Source organism: Rhamphochromis longiceps, linkage group LG2, assembly GCF_057381845.1.
Source record: "Rhamphochromis longiceps isolate RC_006_pf linkage group LG2, R_longiceps_female_GT1.1, whole genome shotgun sequence".
Lineage (NCBI taxonomy): Eukaryota > Metazoa > Chordata > Actinopteri > Cichliformes > Cichlidae > Rhamphochromis > Rhamphochromis longiceps.
In genome coordinates this window covers 17,130,230-17,144,066 of record NC_140558.1, presented here as the reverse complement: position 1 = coordinate 17,144,066, position 13,837 = coordinate 17,130,230, and the positions used below count along the sequence as shown (strand labels likewise).

General features: G+C 37.8%; 1 pseudogene; it reads right to left on the bottom strand.

The window, feature by feature from the left end:
- Positions 1-3,336: 3,336 nt before the first annotated feature.
- LOC146677115 (uncharacterized) lies at positions 3,337-5,340 on the bottom strand (annotated as a pseudogene).
- Positions 5,341-13,837: the final 8,497 nt, after the last annotated feature.

The window sequence follows — 13,837 nt, the reverse complement described above, 5'->3', positions numbered from 1 at the left end:
CAGAGATTTTCCTTGTTTGAGGTGACCAAATACTTATTTTCCACCCTAATTTACGAATAAATTCTTTACAAATCCTACCATGTGAATTCATGGATTTTTTTTTCACATTCTGTCTCTCACAGTTGAAGTGTACCTCTGGTGCAAATTACTGACCTCTGTCATCATTTTAAGTGGGGGAACTTGCACAATCGGTGGCTGACTAAATACTTTTTTGCCCCACTGTATATGTGTGTGTGTGTGTGTGTGTGTGTGTGTGTGTGTGTGTGTGTGTGTGTGTATATGTATATATGTTGTTACGGATTCAAATATTGGGGATGGATACAAGAGGAAAAACCAAAATGACAACACTGGTCCGGCCGGGTTCAGTCAAACGATGATTTTAATGATCACACGCGTGGGAGATGGACACCGTACGCAGACAGCATCAGATCTCAAAATGGTGGAGCATTGATCAAACTCTTATAGCCTCTAGTGGCCCCCACCTAATCATAAAAGCCTAAACATTCACATTCTTTCTCTCACACGGTGCCTAAGCTACGACCTTGGCTCCCTGTTTATCTGCTCCTGCTGAGATGGGGCAGAAAACCTCTCCAGTATGTTCTGTTCTCTTCTAATCAGACAAATAAGGCGATGACTTTCTGCGAACAGTATTTCTTATAACTCAGCAGTATAATGCATCATAAAACAATATCATTCATTCACAATAAATCAGCAGTCTAATGTAATGCAAATCAGTTTAACAAATGCAATAGTTATCACCTTCTTCTAATTCAGGAGAATAATGCAAACTAAAACTACATAATAATTCACAATCTTTAATTAAGGGTCTAACATGTCATAAAATAATATTATAATCCCACAATGTATATAGGTATGTGTATATATACAGATAGATATCATTAATGTAGCTCAAAGCTACATTAATGGTGTGTAAGCTAAGAAAATCAATGTAGAAGTTAGTTGTGCTTTTGTACATTAACATTTTCATATTGTATGCCTGAAAATGTTTCTTTTGTGCATTTTGTTTTCATCTAGGAAGAATTAAATGAAGTTGCTTAGGCCTGGAATGACCACAGTCCACAACTCCCAAAGTCCTCATAGCGACCATCTTTTATGTATGCCCTCCCAGACATTTATGGCGCGAGGGACTGTCTCAAACATGTCAATATGGACAAAGTTGAAGCCTGCCTTGAAGAATGCGTGTTCAAAGACTTTCCATGTGAAGAGGATGTCTTTCATCTCTGTGTAGAACTCATGTCAGAACATAACCTGGACTTCTCAGATGATGTGTTTCATACAGTGGATCTGTATGTAAAGCTAAGGCAGTTGATGCTTACTGAGTTGGAGCTTTTGCCTTAAAGGTAAGACATCGTTATGCATTTGATTGAGGTGGCAAAAACACATTCTTTGACCCTTGTCCTTCAGGGACATCTAGGGATATTTAGGCCTTTTCCCCCCTTTGTTTGGTTTTAATTTTGCTACATTTGCTGTCTGCAACAAATATCACCCCAAAAGACACTTTTTTAAATGCTGTATTTTCATATTTAAACTGTAAAATTTTATAAGTTATTAATTTATGGATGGTTGTCGTTTTTGGGGCACACATACATGGGTTTTGAGGGCCTGAAAATGTATTTCACAAACAGTGAAAAAGGCTATAAAAATTGTATTTAATTTTTGGAGGGTTTTTTTTTTGGATGGTTTATTTCAATTAACAAACCAATTTTTTGTTTTAAAAGACTTATTATTAAAACATATTTACACATAATGTCAGTTAGACCTGCTATTTGGAGGATATCCAGCGCATGTCACCTTGGAATTATGATTTCAACTTTTTGTAAATATGCTTTTTCATCTTTCTTTTTATTTAAGTAATTATTGATGTTTTGAAATATCTGGTTATGTAGCAGTAATTTTTTTTTCACTGTCAATTTTCACTGCTGAGACTTTTTATATATACCGACTGTTTTCCTGATTATGGGCAGTATAATTATATAGTTTTTAGCATATGGATAACCTAACTGAGTGAGATTTATGGACCTATGTTTTTTTTCAGATTGCGCCTCAGAATAATAAAAACCCAAAAATTACCAAAATGAAAGATGTAATTTGTCTCATTGAACACTTTATTATAAAACACAGATCTTCTGCCATCATCTTATCTTAAAACAAAATAACAACTGTACTGTATTTACAGTAACACAAAAACCCTTAAAGTATTCTTATAAAAATCTAATTGCAAGCACAAGACTTGGAAAAAGTACGACAATACACTCAACAAAAATATGCAATATGTTGTGCAAAAATTCAATTATTATTAAAAATACAAACAGAATGGGACAATAAAAAGAGATTGAGGATAATATGGCAAGATCTGATAACAATATCCTACAATTAAAGAATAAGAACGTGTGGTCTAAAACCACTATGAAGCAAATACATTAGGCTCAATCATGAAAACAGAAATATAGGAAAATATCTTTTAAATAACTACCCCATTGGCTGTGCAGTTTTAAAAAAGGGGGCTATGATAAACAAGGGTTTTTTTCCATTACAAAAATCAGGAAAAGCCAACTAATAATCAACCTTCAGCTAAGCAATTGCTGATTTCACAGAAATCCAAAATAAAAGCATATAGGTGTGCCTTATGGCCATTCAATTGAGCAAAAGTCACCATAACCCAGATGGCTAAACAGAACTGTACAAACATAACTGTAATAAAATACAATGACAAGTAAAACCTGACTTGTAAACTGTAAAATGTGTGCACGATGATAAAATATGTAGGAGATATATACAATAGCTCCTAGATGTACTATATACTACATATTGCAGGGGTCTCAATCTCTAATTTTCTGGTGAACCACTACAATACATGTCATCTTGTGACATTACATTAATAAAATTTGACAAATTAAAATTAACCTAATGCATTTTTTTTAAAGTTGATTTTGGATTCAAATAATAGAAAAATTGAATAAAAGGTGGGAAAACTGCTTTCATTGTTCACATGCACACATGCTGACTGAGGAAATGGGAATGCTTATAAATGGTCTCCAGACTGCCACTTTGAGACCTCTGCAGAAATGCATTTCACAAGTGTTTAGAAAAATATTGCCTCAGTTGTAATAGGAAAACACAGAAACACAAAGAAGTACCTCAAATTGCATTACAGTGGTATTTCACCAAAGACTTTTTCTTGGAACTCAGTTTTTAAACACCTGAAACCTTTGCTGTGACATTCACACGGGAACACTTTAGTTTTAGTTCACAACTCAAATATAATCTGTTGTAAAACAACAATGGCTTTTAAGCCATTGTCCGTGAATCAAACCTTTAGATAATGTCCATAACCCACACATTTGATTCCAACACACTGTTCATCTCCGATCTGAAGTCAGGATAGCTGTCATAATTTATCGACAGCTCCAGTTCGTTAAACCCAATGATGATGTTCTTTCCCAGATGTAAATCTGAACCTGTGCAAAACCTGAGGAACAAACACAAATGTTCCTTCTCAGTATTCTTCACATATGTAGTCAGATATTTCTGAATGAGCTTCTGGTGAGCCGTCATTGTTTCAGGGAAAGTGAGACACTTGGGAGCTTTTCTCACAGTTGGTTGGAGGGTTTCATAAACTGAAGATAAATCACAAAGGCTTTCCCATGCAGTGCTGAGTGTTCTTGCCCACTGTTCAATAACATAGGCAGGCTCTTGGACAAGTGTTTTGTGTGCAAGCTCCAATAGGACTTCAGTGGCATTGCAGGCTGTTGGTATCTTTCTGCAGCTGTGGTTATCAAGTATGTCTATAAGTTCTTCTTGGTCCACGGTGCTAAAGTCTGATCGCCACGCCTCTAACACTGTACGCTCAGAGTCAGGCATGAACTTAAAGAAATTCTCCACAATATCACTCTTTACATATCCAAAGGCAGCTTGTTCCAGAATGGCAGGTGCAATTTTCACAGGCAGATATTTCTCTCTAACCCATCCAAATGCAATGATTCTGCACACACTCTCCCACTCCGGTTGCCCAAAATCATGCCTTATGAAGGGCACCTTGTAAACGTTTCCAGTGGTGCACTGGTCATAGAATTCTTTCCAGAATTCTGAAAGACAATCTCTCACAACTCCCCCATCGTCATGGGCCATTTCAGGTGTTCCATCAGGCAGTAAGACCTGGATTTTGATGTCGACATCTTCAAGGTCCTTATCACTAAAATGTGAAATGAGCTCTGACATTACCTGCCCTCTGTGGACCACCACTACTCTCCTCACTGTCTCACTGGATGGACCAGGTTGTGGAGAAAAAATCAGGGTGTCATCCAAATGTATTGGCTCACTGTCAGAAAAGGGGCCAACAAAAATAATGTCACTGCTGTGAGAAGTGTTAGCACTTAGAGACTGCGTGGAAGATTGTGGAAGGTTATCGTTTGGAGTGTCTTCAATGTATGTCACATCATGGCTGATTGTTTCAAATGGAGCAGATGTTTGGACTGTAGTGACAGTAAAAGAAGAGGTTTGGTTTTGAGGACTTCAATTTCTGAAGATGGATGCAAACCTGGGTTGGAGCTCTGAAGGCTGTCATTTTGTTTTTTCTTTGTGGTGAGGTAGAACCTGAGGATATTTAGTTTTGTAACATGATAAAGTTCTCCTACTGTCAATGCATCATGGACTATCATCTCTTGATAATCCTTCAGATCACAGTCAAAATCTGTTAAGGGCCCCTGGAATGTTTCCTCCATCTGGAAAGAACAGGCCTGTTGCAACCTGTAATATGTCCCTTTTCTTGGCATCCTTGCAAATGCCTATTTTTCTTGTTCCTCCTCCTCATCTAGCTCTAACCTGCTTGAAAACCTCAGTGTCTTCATCATAATGCATCCATCCTATTTCTATTTTTCTATTTCTCTTCAGAGCATTTCTTTTTTGGGTTGTTTGGGAATGTTCTTCTTGCCGTGTGCTACTGCCATCCTCTTCAGATAATTTTCTTTTGGACAGTTTGGATTTCAGCCATTCAAAAAGCGCTGACTTGCGGCTGCTGCCCCTACGTCTGCAAAATCCAAATACTGCTAGACGATCACCGTATGATGGCAAATAAGTCTTCAGCTCCTCATCTGTCATTAGACTTATGACACTGGCATCAATCTAAAGATGGAAAAATAATTTGATTTATTAAAAATACCAGCCTTGAAAATACAATCCTATTTTTAACTTAAGAACAATGAGGAAAAGTTGCATTTCAACCAGTATCTTGTTGGAATTAAGTACCTTCTCATTCTCCAAGGTCTGTATAATTTCCTCAGAGACTTCTCTTTGTTTCAAGAATTCAGTCAAGTCTCCCATGCTGTAAGGAAGGATGTAAATTAAAATTACCTATTATAAAGCCACCATATTATCATCAAAGTATCTGTGCCTACCTACATTATGAGCTCTGACTATGGTGGAGAAGTGGGAACTGCATTTTTAAGTGTCCATTTGCACTGTAACTACAATCAGCATCACAATACAGTCAATCCCACATTTTCTCAGTTGTCTGGTTACAGTTTTATTGGTTTTGTTCCTTATTTATAGAGTTGTCAGTCATATTCCCTGTTTTGGGTGATTTGTGATTTTGTTTTATATAGTGTTGTACACTTATTACGCATGCTTTCAGCAAAACGTCTGTTTCATCAGACGTAACAGGTGTCATTAGCGTGTAACAGAAACCTTATAGGTACCTTTGGTTAACCCTCACGTTGCATTCTATTCAACTTTGTATGTCACACTGTTTTTGTATACCTTTTATCCAGTTATCATATCCTTCTGGGTAACAAGGAAATGACATCAGCCACATAGATTTCTTATTGGCAGCGCTAACTTGAAATTTTGAGTTAATAACCTGAAATTTCGAGAAAATAACTCGAAATTTCATGGATCTTTTTTTTTTTTTTTAGTGGCGGAAACAGGCTTCCATATGAAACCGAAAAGTGGATTGAAACCGAAAAAAATGGATTAAAACCAAAAAATGGATTGAAACCGAAAAAAAAAAATGGATTGAAACTGAAAAAAAAAAATTGTAAGCGAAAACAAAAAAATTACAGTTTCAATTGATTGTTTTTCACTATCAATTTTTTTTTCCGGTTTCAATACAAGATTTTTCAGTACATTTATTTCAGTTACAATATTTTTTTTCGGTTTCAATATTTTTTTCGGTTTTGTTTCAAGGTGGCATTGTTCTGATTCCATACGTTTATCCCACTGTAAATGTCCAGATGAACAGAATCAACCTTTTGGGATTTACGTACCTGGATGATTAAGCACGTATGAAGATGTTATTTTATTAATATTTTTAAAATGATAGCGGCACACACGAAAATGTTTGCAGCACAAACGTAGCACAAGCCTTTGACATCAATTTTGTTTGATTCCATCAATGTGGAGAGGCTGGTTGAACTCTGATGACCTCTAGAAATTTTTATTAATATCTTTAAAATGATAGCAGCACAAATGAAAATTTTTGCAGCACAAACCAGCACAAACGTAGCACAAACGTTTGATACCACTTTTGTTGGATTTGAAGAAGGGGGGGGGGGGGGGGGGGCAACTTCACTCACATGGAGATTTGCACTGAACAAGACTAACTTTTTGGACTATCTGTGTGCCCTGTCCACACACATTACAGCTGGACAGCACTGAGCTTTTCTTTTTCAAATCATTGAAGAGTTGCCAGCAATCCCTTTGTTAGCTTTCATGAACAGTGCATAATCCTCACTGGTAGGTGCCTACCATGGTGGTTTTGGTTATGCTAGTTGCTGGGCTAAAAGCAAGTTAAGTTAAAGAGGCAGATTATGGCTACTCCTAGCTGCTTCAACAGCTGGTACTGACAATGTGTATCTAATGAAGTGTCTGGTGAGTGTATTTAACTGTTTATCTTTAATTCCCTCTTCACAAACAAACAAAAAATTAAAAAGTGCCGTATACATGCAACATGAGACTTAGTGGCTATTTTAGTCTTTGTGTCTCAAACTGATAATGTTTAGGAACACTTCAGGGGTACGTACCTTTAGGAGAAGGAAAGAAAATATTGTCTCAGCATGCGCAGTCTTCCACGTTGTACCTTCACCTCACCGTGATAAATGCAAAAGTGTCTTTTTTGATTGATTGCCTTTTCATTTTAACCTTTCATATTCTTCTGTCACACTGTATAATTTCCTTTCTTTCTGTTCCTTGCTTGGCTGCACAGATGAAATTCTCACACATTACGCCAGCTTGTGCAAAAGGACTGTGGCACACAAAATAGCTTCTTTGATGGAGGTGTATTCAAAATTGTAATTCATGCAAAAAGACAAAAACAACTGTTTACGATAACAAAGAAAATAAGAAAAATTCTTTTCCTTTTCCACCCTCATAATCACATCTGCCTGTTGATAAATTTATTTGATAATACATTTCATCCAATTTCTTAACCCTTTATCCAGTTCAGGGTCGCAGAGTTTTCAGTCCCTATCCCAGCTGCTAAAGGGTGAGAGGTCAGATACACCATGGACCGGTCACCAGTATGTCACATATTTAAAAATATGAAGGTGTAGAAAGTGGCTTTCCACACCACCACTGCTTTCTAGTGTCCAAAAACACAAATGAAACCATCTATCCATCTTCTTCCGCTTATCTAGGGTCACAGGGGCAGCAGCGTAAGCCAGGGGTGTCCTTTTTGCAAAGAGGGCCAGATTTGGGAAGGTGAGAATGTGTGGGGGCCGACCATTCAGCCTGAAATATTTTGAACCAATAACATTAAATGCAAACGAACGACTTTATAATTTTTTCCCCCTTTTTTCACACACAAATTTTATTATGATTTTTTTTTATTATGAATCATTTATTATTAAACGTTTTTACCAAAATCATGTATTTGAAAAACACACAAAATGAAGAAAAATTAAACATCTAAATTCAAAACATGTGAACAGGAAAATAACATTAAGAGTTAACATATTCAAAAGTACAAAACATCAAAACCAAAAATGGATGTGTTTTTTATTATTTCAATTTTTAACTCTGATCAAAGATACGAAATTGAAAAACCGGCTGCCGGACCGAATTTGATTTTATTATTTAATTTGTAGGGTTTAGGAGACCTGGTTTGAGTGTTAATTGAAACAACAACAACGACGAAAAAAGACTAAAAAACTAAACAAATAACTTGCCTGCACTAATGTGAAGGGTGATAATTAAACCTTGACTGAAGTAAATGGCCCAGGTTTAGCCATAGCTGGACTGGCCATCGGGCACACCGGGCATTTGCCCGGTGGGCCGCTGGCGATTTTTTGTTTTTATGGGCCGATGGATTTATTTTTTATTTTATTTTATTTTTTTAGGAAGGGTATATATAATGAAAGGTGTTGGATTGGCCAATTGGTCATGATCGACTCTGGGCTGGACCAATTACAGCCGAGGAGGCCGGATGCACCCTCCCCCTTGTTTAGCAATCACGTGATTTCCGCGCATTGCATGCCGGGAATTAGTGGCAAAACAATCCAAGTACCGCATCAAATGCAAGCATTTGCAGCACCGCAAAACGTTAATTCTCCGGTTCCAATACCTTCTTGTTTTTTCTTTGCCGCACAAAAAAGGAATGCACAAAACAAAAGGAGAACAATGCCGGTCCGTACAAAGACAGACTCGACGAAAAGACAAAGAAAAGATACAAGGAAAAATCAAAGGAGTGAAAGGGTCAGACCCTTACGAGCACACAGAGTGGACAAAAGACGTTAGCGTGCTGCCCAACTTTCACCACGCTCAGATTTATAATTATACGGTTCTTGCAGTGAGTGCATACACTCATGAAGTTTAGTAACTTCAGGTCACTGCAACAAGCCCAGGTACAGTTTACTGACGGATGGGTACAGGACCGTGTAGAATGAAAGACCATCGTACGAACAAGGCAAGGCAAGGCAAGGCAAGTTTATTTGTATAGCACAATTCAACAACAAGGTGATTCAAAGTGCTTTACAGAGACATTAGAAACAAGAACAAATAAAAAGCATGATTTAAAATTGATTAAAACAAGCAAATAAACTAACTAACTAATTAACAAACAAACAAACAAACAAACAACAGTATATAAAATCAAAACAGATAAAATCAGAACAGTAGATAAAATCAGTAGTTAAATGTAAGTTTTGAAATTTAAGCTTAAAGTGTGGATTTGGTGCTTTATTCAAATGCAGCTGAGAACAGGTGAGTCTTCAACCTGGATTTAAATAAACTGAGTGTTTCAGCTGATCTGAGGCTTTCTGGGAGTTTGTTCCAGATATAAGGAGCATAAAAGCTGAATGCAGCTTCTCCGTGTCTGGTTCTGACTCTGGGAACTGATAAAAGACCGGATCCAGATGACCTGAGGGATCTGGATGGTTCATACTGGGTCAGGAGGTCATTGATGTATTTTGGTCCTAAACCATTCAGAGCTTTATAGGCCAGCATCAGAACTTTAAAGTCTATCCTCTGACGGACAGGCAGCCAGTGTAAAGACCTCAGAGCTGGACTGATGTGGTCCACTTTTTTGGTCTTAGTGAGGACTCGAGCAGCAGAGTTCTGAATGAGCTGTAGTTGTCTGACTGATTTTTTAGGTAGACCTGTAAAGATGCTGTTACAGTAATCAAGCCTACTAAAGATGAATGCATGGACTAGTTTTTCCAGGTCCTGTTGAGACATCAGATCTTTTATCCTTGATATATTCTTGAGGTGATAGTAAGCTGACTTTGTTATTGTCTTAATGTGTTTTTCTAAGTTTAGGGCTGCATCCATCACTACACCCAAATTTCTCGCCTGGTTTGTGGTTTTTAGATGTATAGATTGAAGTTCTCTGGTGACCTGTAATCGTTTTTCTTTGGCGCCAAAGACTATTACCTCAGTTTTGTTTTTGTTTAGCTGGAGAAAATTGTGGCACAACCAGTCATTGATTTCCTCAATGCATTTACCAAGAGCCTGTACAGGGCCTCGGTCTCCTGGTGACATTGTGATATATATTTGTGTGTCATCTGCATAGCTGTGGTAGTTTATTTTGTTGTTCTTTATAATCTGTGCCAGTGGGAGCATGTAGATGTTAAACAGAAGGGGTCCCAAGATGGAACCTTGGGGAACTCCACATGTGATACTTGTCTGCTCAGATGTGAAGTTACCTATTGATACAAAGTATTTCCTGTTTTCTACGTATGTTTTGAACCAGTTTAGTACAGTTCCTGAAAGACCTGTCCAGTTCTCCAGTCGTTTGAGTAATATGTTGTGGTCAACTGTATCAAATGCTGCACTGAGATCCAGTAAAACTAGGACTGACATTTTTCCACTGTCTGTATTCAGACATATGTCATTAAACACTTTGGTCAGAGCGGTTTCAGTGCTGTGGTTCTGTCTAAAACCTGACTGGAAGGCATCGTAGCAATTATTCTGTTTTAAGAAGTAACTGAACTGTTGAGAAACTGGTTTTTCAATGATCTTACTTAAAAACGGGAGATTTGAGATCGGCCTGTAGTTGTTCATTTGTGTCTTGTCAAGATTGTCCTTTTTCAGTATAGGTTTGATTACAGCAGTTTTTAGTGATTCTGGAAACACACCTGATAATAAAGAAAAGTTGACGATCTGTAACAGGTCTGACTCTAAAGTCTTTGAGACCTTTTTGAAAAAACTTGTTGGCAGGACATCTAAACAGCAGGAGGAGGATGTCCTCCAGGTCTTTGCTGTTAATAGGTTGAAACTGTTTCATGGTGTTTAAACAGTTTTTTGGTGGACACAGTACATATCCTGGATCTGCTGTTGATGTACCAATTGCTTGTCTAATTTTTGGGATTTTTTCAGTGAAGAATTTGGCAAAGTCATTGCAGGCCATGGTCGAATGAAGTTCAGCTGCCACTGACACAGGGGGGTTTGTTAGCCTGTCAACTGTAGAAAATAAGACCCGAGCATTATGGCTGTTTTTAGTGATGATGTCAGAGAAGTAGGACCTCCTTGCATTCCTCAGTTGTAAATTATAATTGTGAAGTTTCTCTTTATAAATGTCATAATGAACCTGGAGGTTTGTTTTTCTCCATCTGCGCTCAGCTTTCCTACACTCTCTTTTTTCATTTTTCACCAGTGTGGAGTTTCTCCATGGAGACTTTTTCCTTCCAGAGATAACCTTCACCTTAATGGGAGCAATAGTGTCCATTACATTTAACATGTTAGCATTGAAGCTATTGACGAGCTCATTGACTGACCCTCTGGTCAGGTCAGGTGTTAATGGGAAGACCTGGTTAAAAATTGCACTACTGTGTTCAGTTATACACCGTTTTGTGATCACTGTTGTTGATATATTTGTGTGGGCTGAGATTTTACTTTCAAAGGTAAGTTTACCAGTCTCACAAATCGTCGTCATAAATACACATTCGTTAACCATTTATTAATATAACCTTTGAGCTCAACGGTAATTAATTAGTAGTGGAAATAATTTCTGGTACGTGTTACAGAAATGTAGCAGTGACAATAATATTGTATGCTGTAATCGCACTGGACAATTAGTGATACAAAACAACTGTTTTATCCTGTGAATAAAAGTATATGTTTTTGTCAATGTACCATGGTAATAACAGAAGCAAAACGCAATATTGTGTCAGGACAATTCACTATTTATGCACAATAAATAAAGGAGCATAGCGCGACAATTTCTGTTCAGCGCCAGACTTGCTTGTAACCTATATCACCAATTATGTTAAGAAAAATGACGTATTAACTACTACAAAACTCTGACCTTTGTGGGAATGCTTGGAGCAGACTAACATGTGAGCTGGAGTGTTCTGAGACGTTATATTTGGTATATCCAGACCATCCGTCGGTTCTTACTTCGGAAACATGGCTTAAAAAAATTCTCTTCAACAACGTAATCCGATTAAAAAAAAAACGATCTCTTTACCCGTCGGCTTCCCGTGGCTGTCATGCGACCGGCTATTGCAGTTAATAATACAACAGCTTCTTGCCATTTTTTGGGTTTCTTTTTATCGCTTTGTAACTGAGTTCAATTGAAAGCCTGCGTGCGCTAGTACCTCTTGCCACAAGTTCCCAGAATTCTTTGCGGTTTTACCCCTGAATGACGTCACATTTTCAATCTTTATCCTGGTGGGCCGGTCTCTAGTCAAAATGCCCGGGCCGATTTTTTGTCCCAGTCCAGCCTTGGGTTTAGCACAAAAACAGCGGTTTTGATGAGCAAAATGTCACACAAGTGAGAGTCACTTAAGATAAGATAAGATAAGATAAGATAAGATAGAACTTTATTAATCCCTCGGGTGGGTTCCTCTGGGAAATTCGACTTCCAAAAAGCACAGCAACGACCGAAGTTACAGTTACAGAATTGTTATATATATATATATATATACACACACACACACACACATATATAAATACAGAGACAAATATAAATAAAATATACAAAGGGGATAAATAGAATAAATAGGAATAAAAAATAAAAATACAAGTGAATTGCACATTTCAAGTATTGAGTCTATTGCACTGTTGACTATTTACAAAAAGTATTGCACAAGGTATTGTACAGTGAGGTGAAGAGGCACTACAGCTTAGTTGTTCCCCCCTCCTTTGTCCTCCTGTTTCCCCTCCCTCTCCCCTCCAGAGAGGAGTTAAACAGCCTTAATCTCCGCCTCACACGGTTCTTGGTCATTTTCATGACCAAGAATGTCTTCTCGCACAAGCATGCGATACTCGGTGTCACACTGCAGCTCAATGAGTTCCAGCTGCAGCTATTTATCACCGGTTTCATAACATGGTCATATTTTAAATGTTTAGCACAGAGTACTTGTTGGTGAATAATACAGTTGAGTTTTATAGCTCTACCTCCTTATTTGCTGACTTTGTTACAGACTAGGGTTCTTAATCCATTTCTCTCCCCAGCCATGGCAGGTGCGCCATCCGCAATAATAGCAGTGACTTTTTTGCACGGTAGTTTCATGTCATCTACAGCAGAACAAACAGCAGCAAATAAATCTGTTTCTTCTTGTTTGGCCCTTAAGGCTCTGGAGGTCAAGTAGCTCTTCACTCACGTTCATTTTATTGTCCACTCCTCTAAAAAAAAATCTGTGATTGAGTGTTGCATCCATGCTTTTGTCACGTTTTGTTAGTGACCAGAGGTGAGGGTAGGGACGTAGATTGACCGGTAAATCAAGAAAAACCTAGCAAATGAGCAAATGAAACAATTTTAATTCATTAAACAAACATTATTCACATTTTGCCGCGAGGCTGAGCTATAATGTCACAAATGTGAAAGACACGCTAACATTGTGTAGCTAACATTGTGTAGCTAACATTGTGTAGCTAACATTAAAACAAAGATAGTTATGCGCTTTTTTTCTCAGTGTAAAATGCTCAAAGGTTTTCCTGACTGATGTCAGTATGCTAGATTACTTTTCTGTAAAGAACAGAGCCAACGCTAAGGCTTTCTGTTTGTTTGTCTGTTTATCGAAAAGATTAGTAAAAAGCCACAAAGCCAAACTTTGTGAAATTTGGCAGAAACGTGGACTATTTGCAGAAAACCCTTGAAATGTTGGTCCTAGTCTGGATCAGTTTCTTTAAAATTGCAAAACATATCATTCACTTTAGGAAGGAACACGCTCTTGTGGCTTGTGCTGTGAGTTGGAATGTTTTATCAGACACTCGCTGCACTCACCAAAGGCCAACAGAAACTCATCAGGCTACATGGACACACATACAGGTACACATAGAGACCAACACTTAAATCACAAACTGCTAAGGTCACACAAAGCCTCTCTCATACACTCACTCACCATTCTATCACGTACAGTCATGGAAAGGGCAACACTGTCAA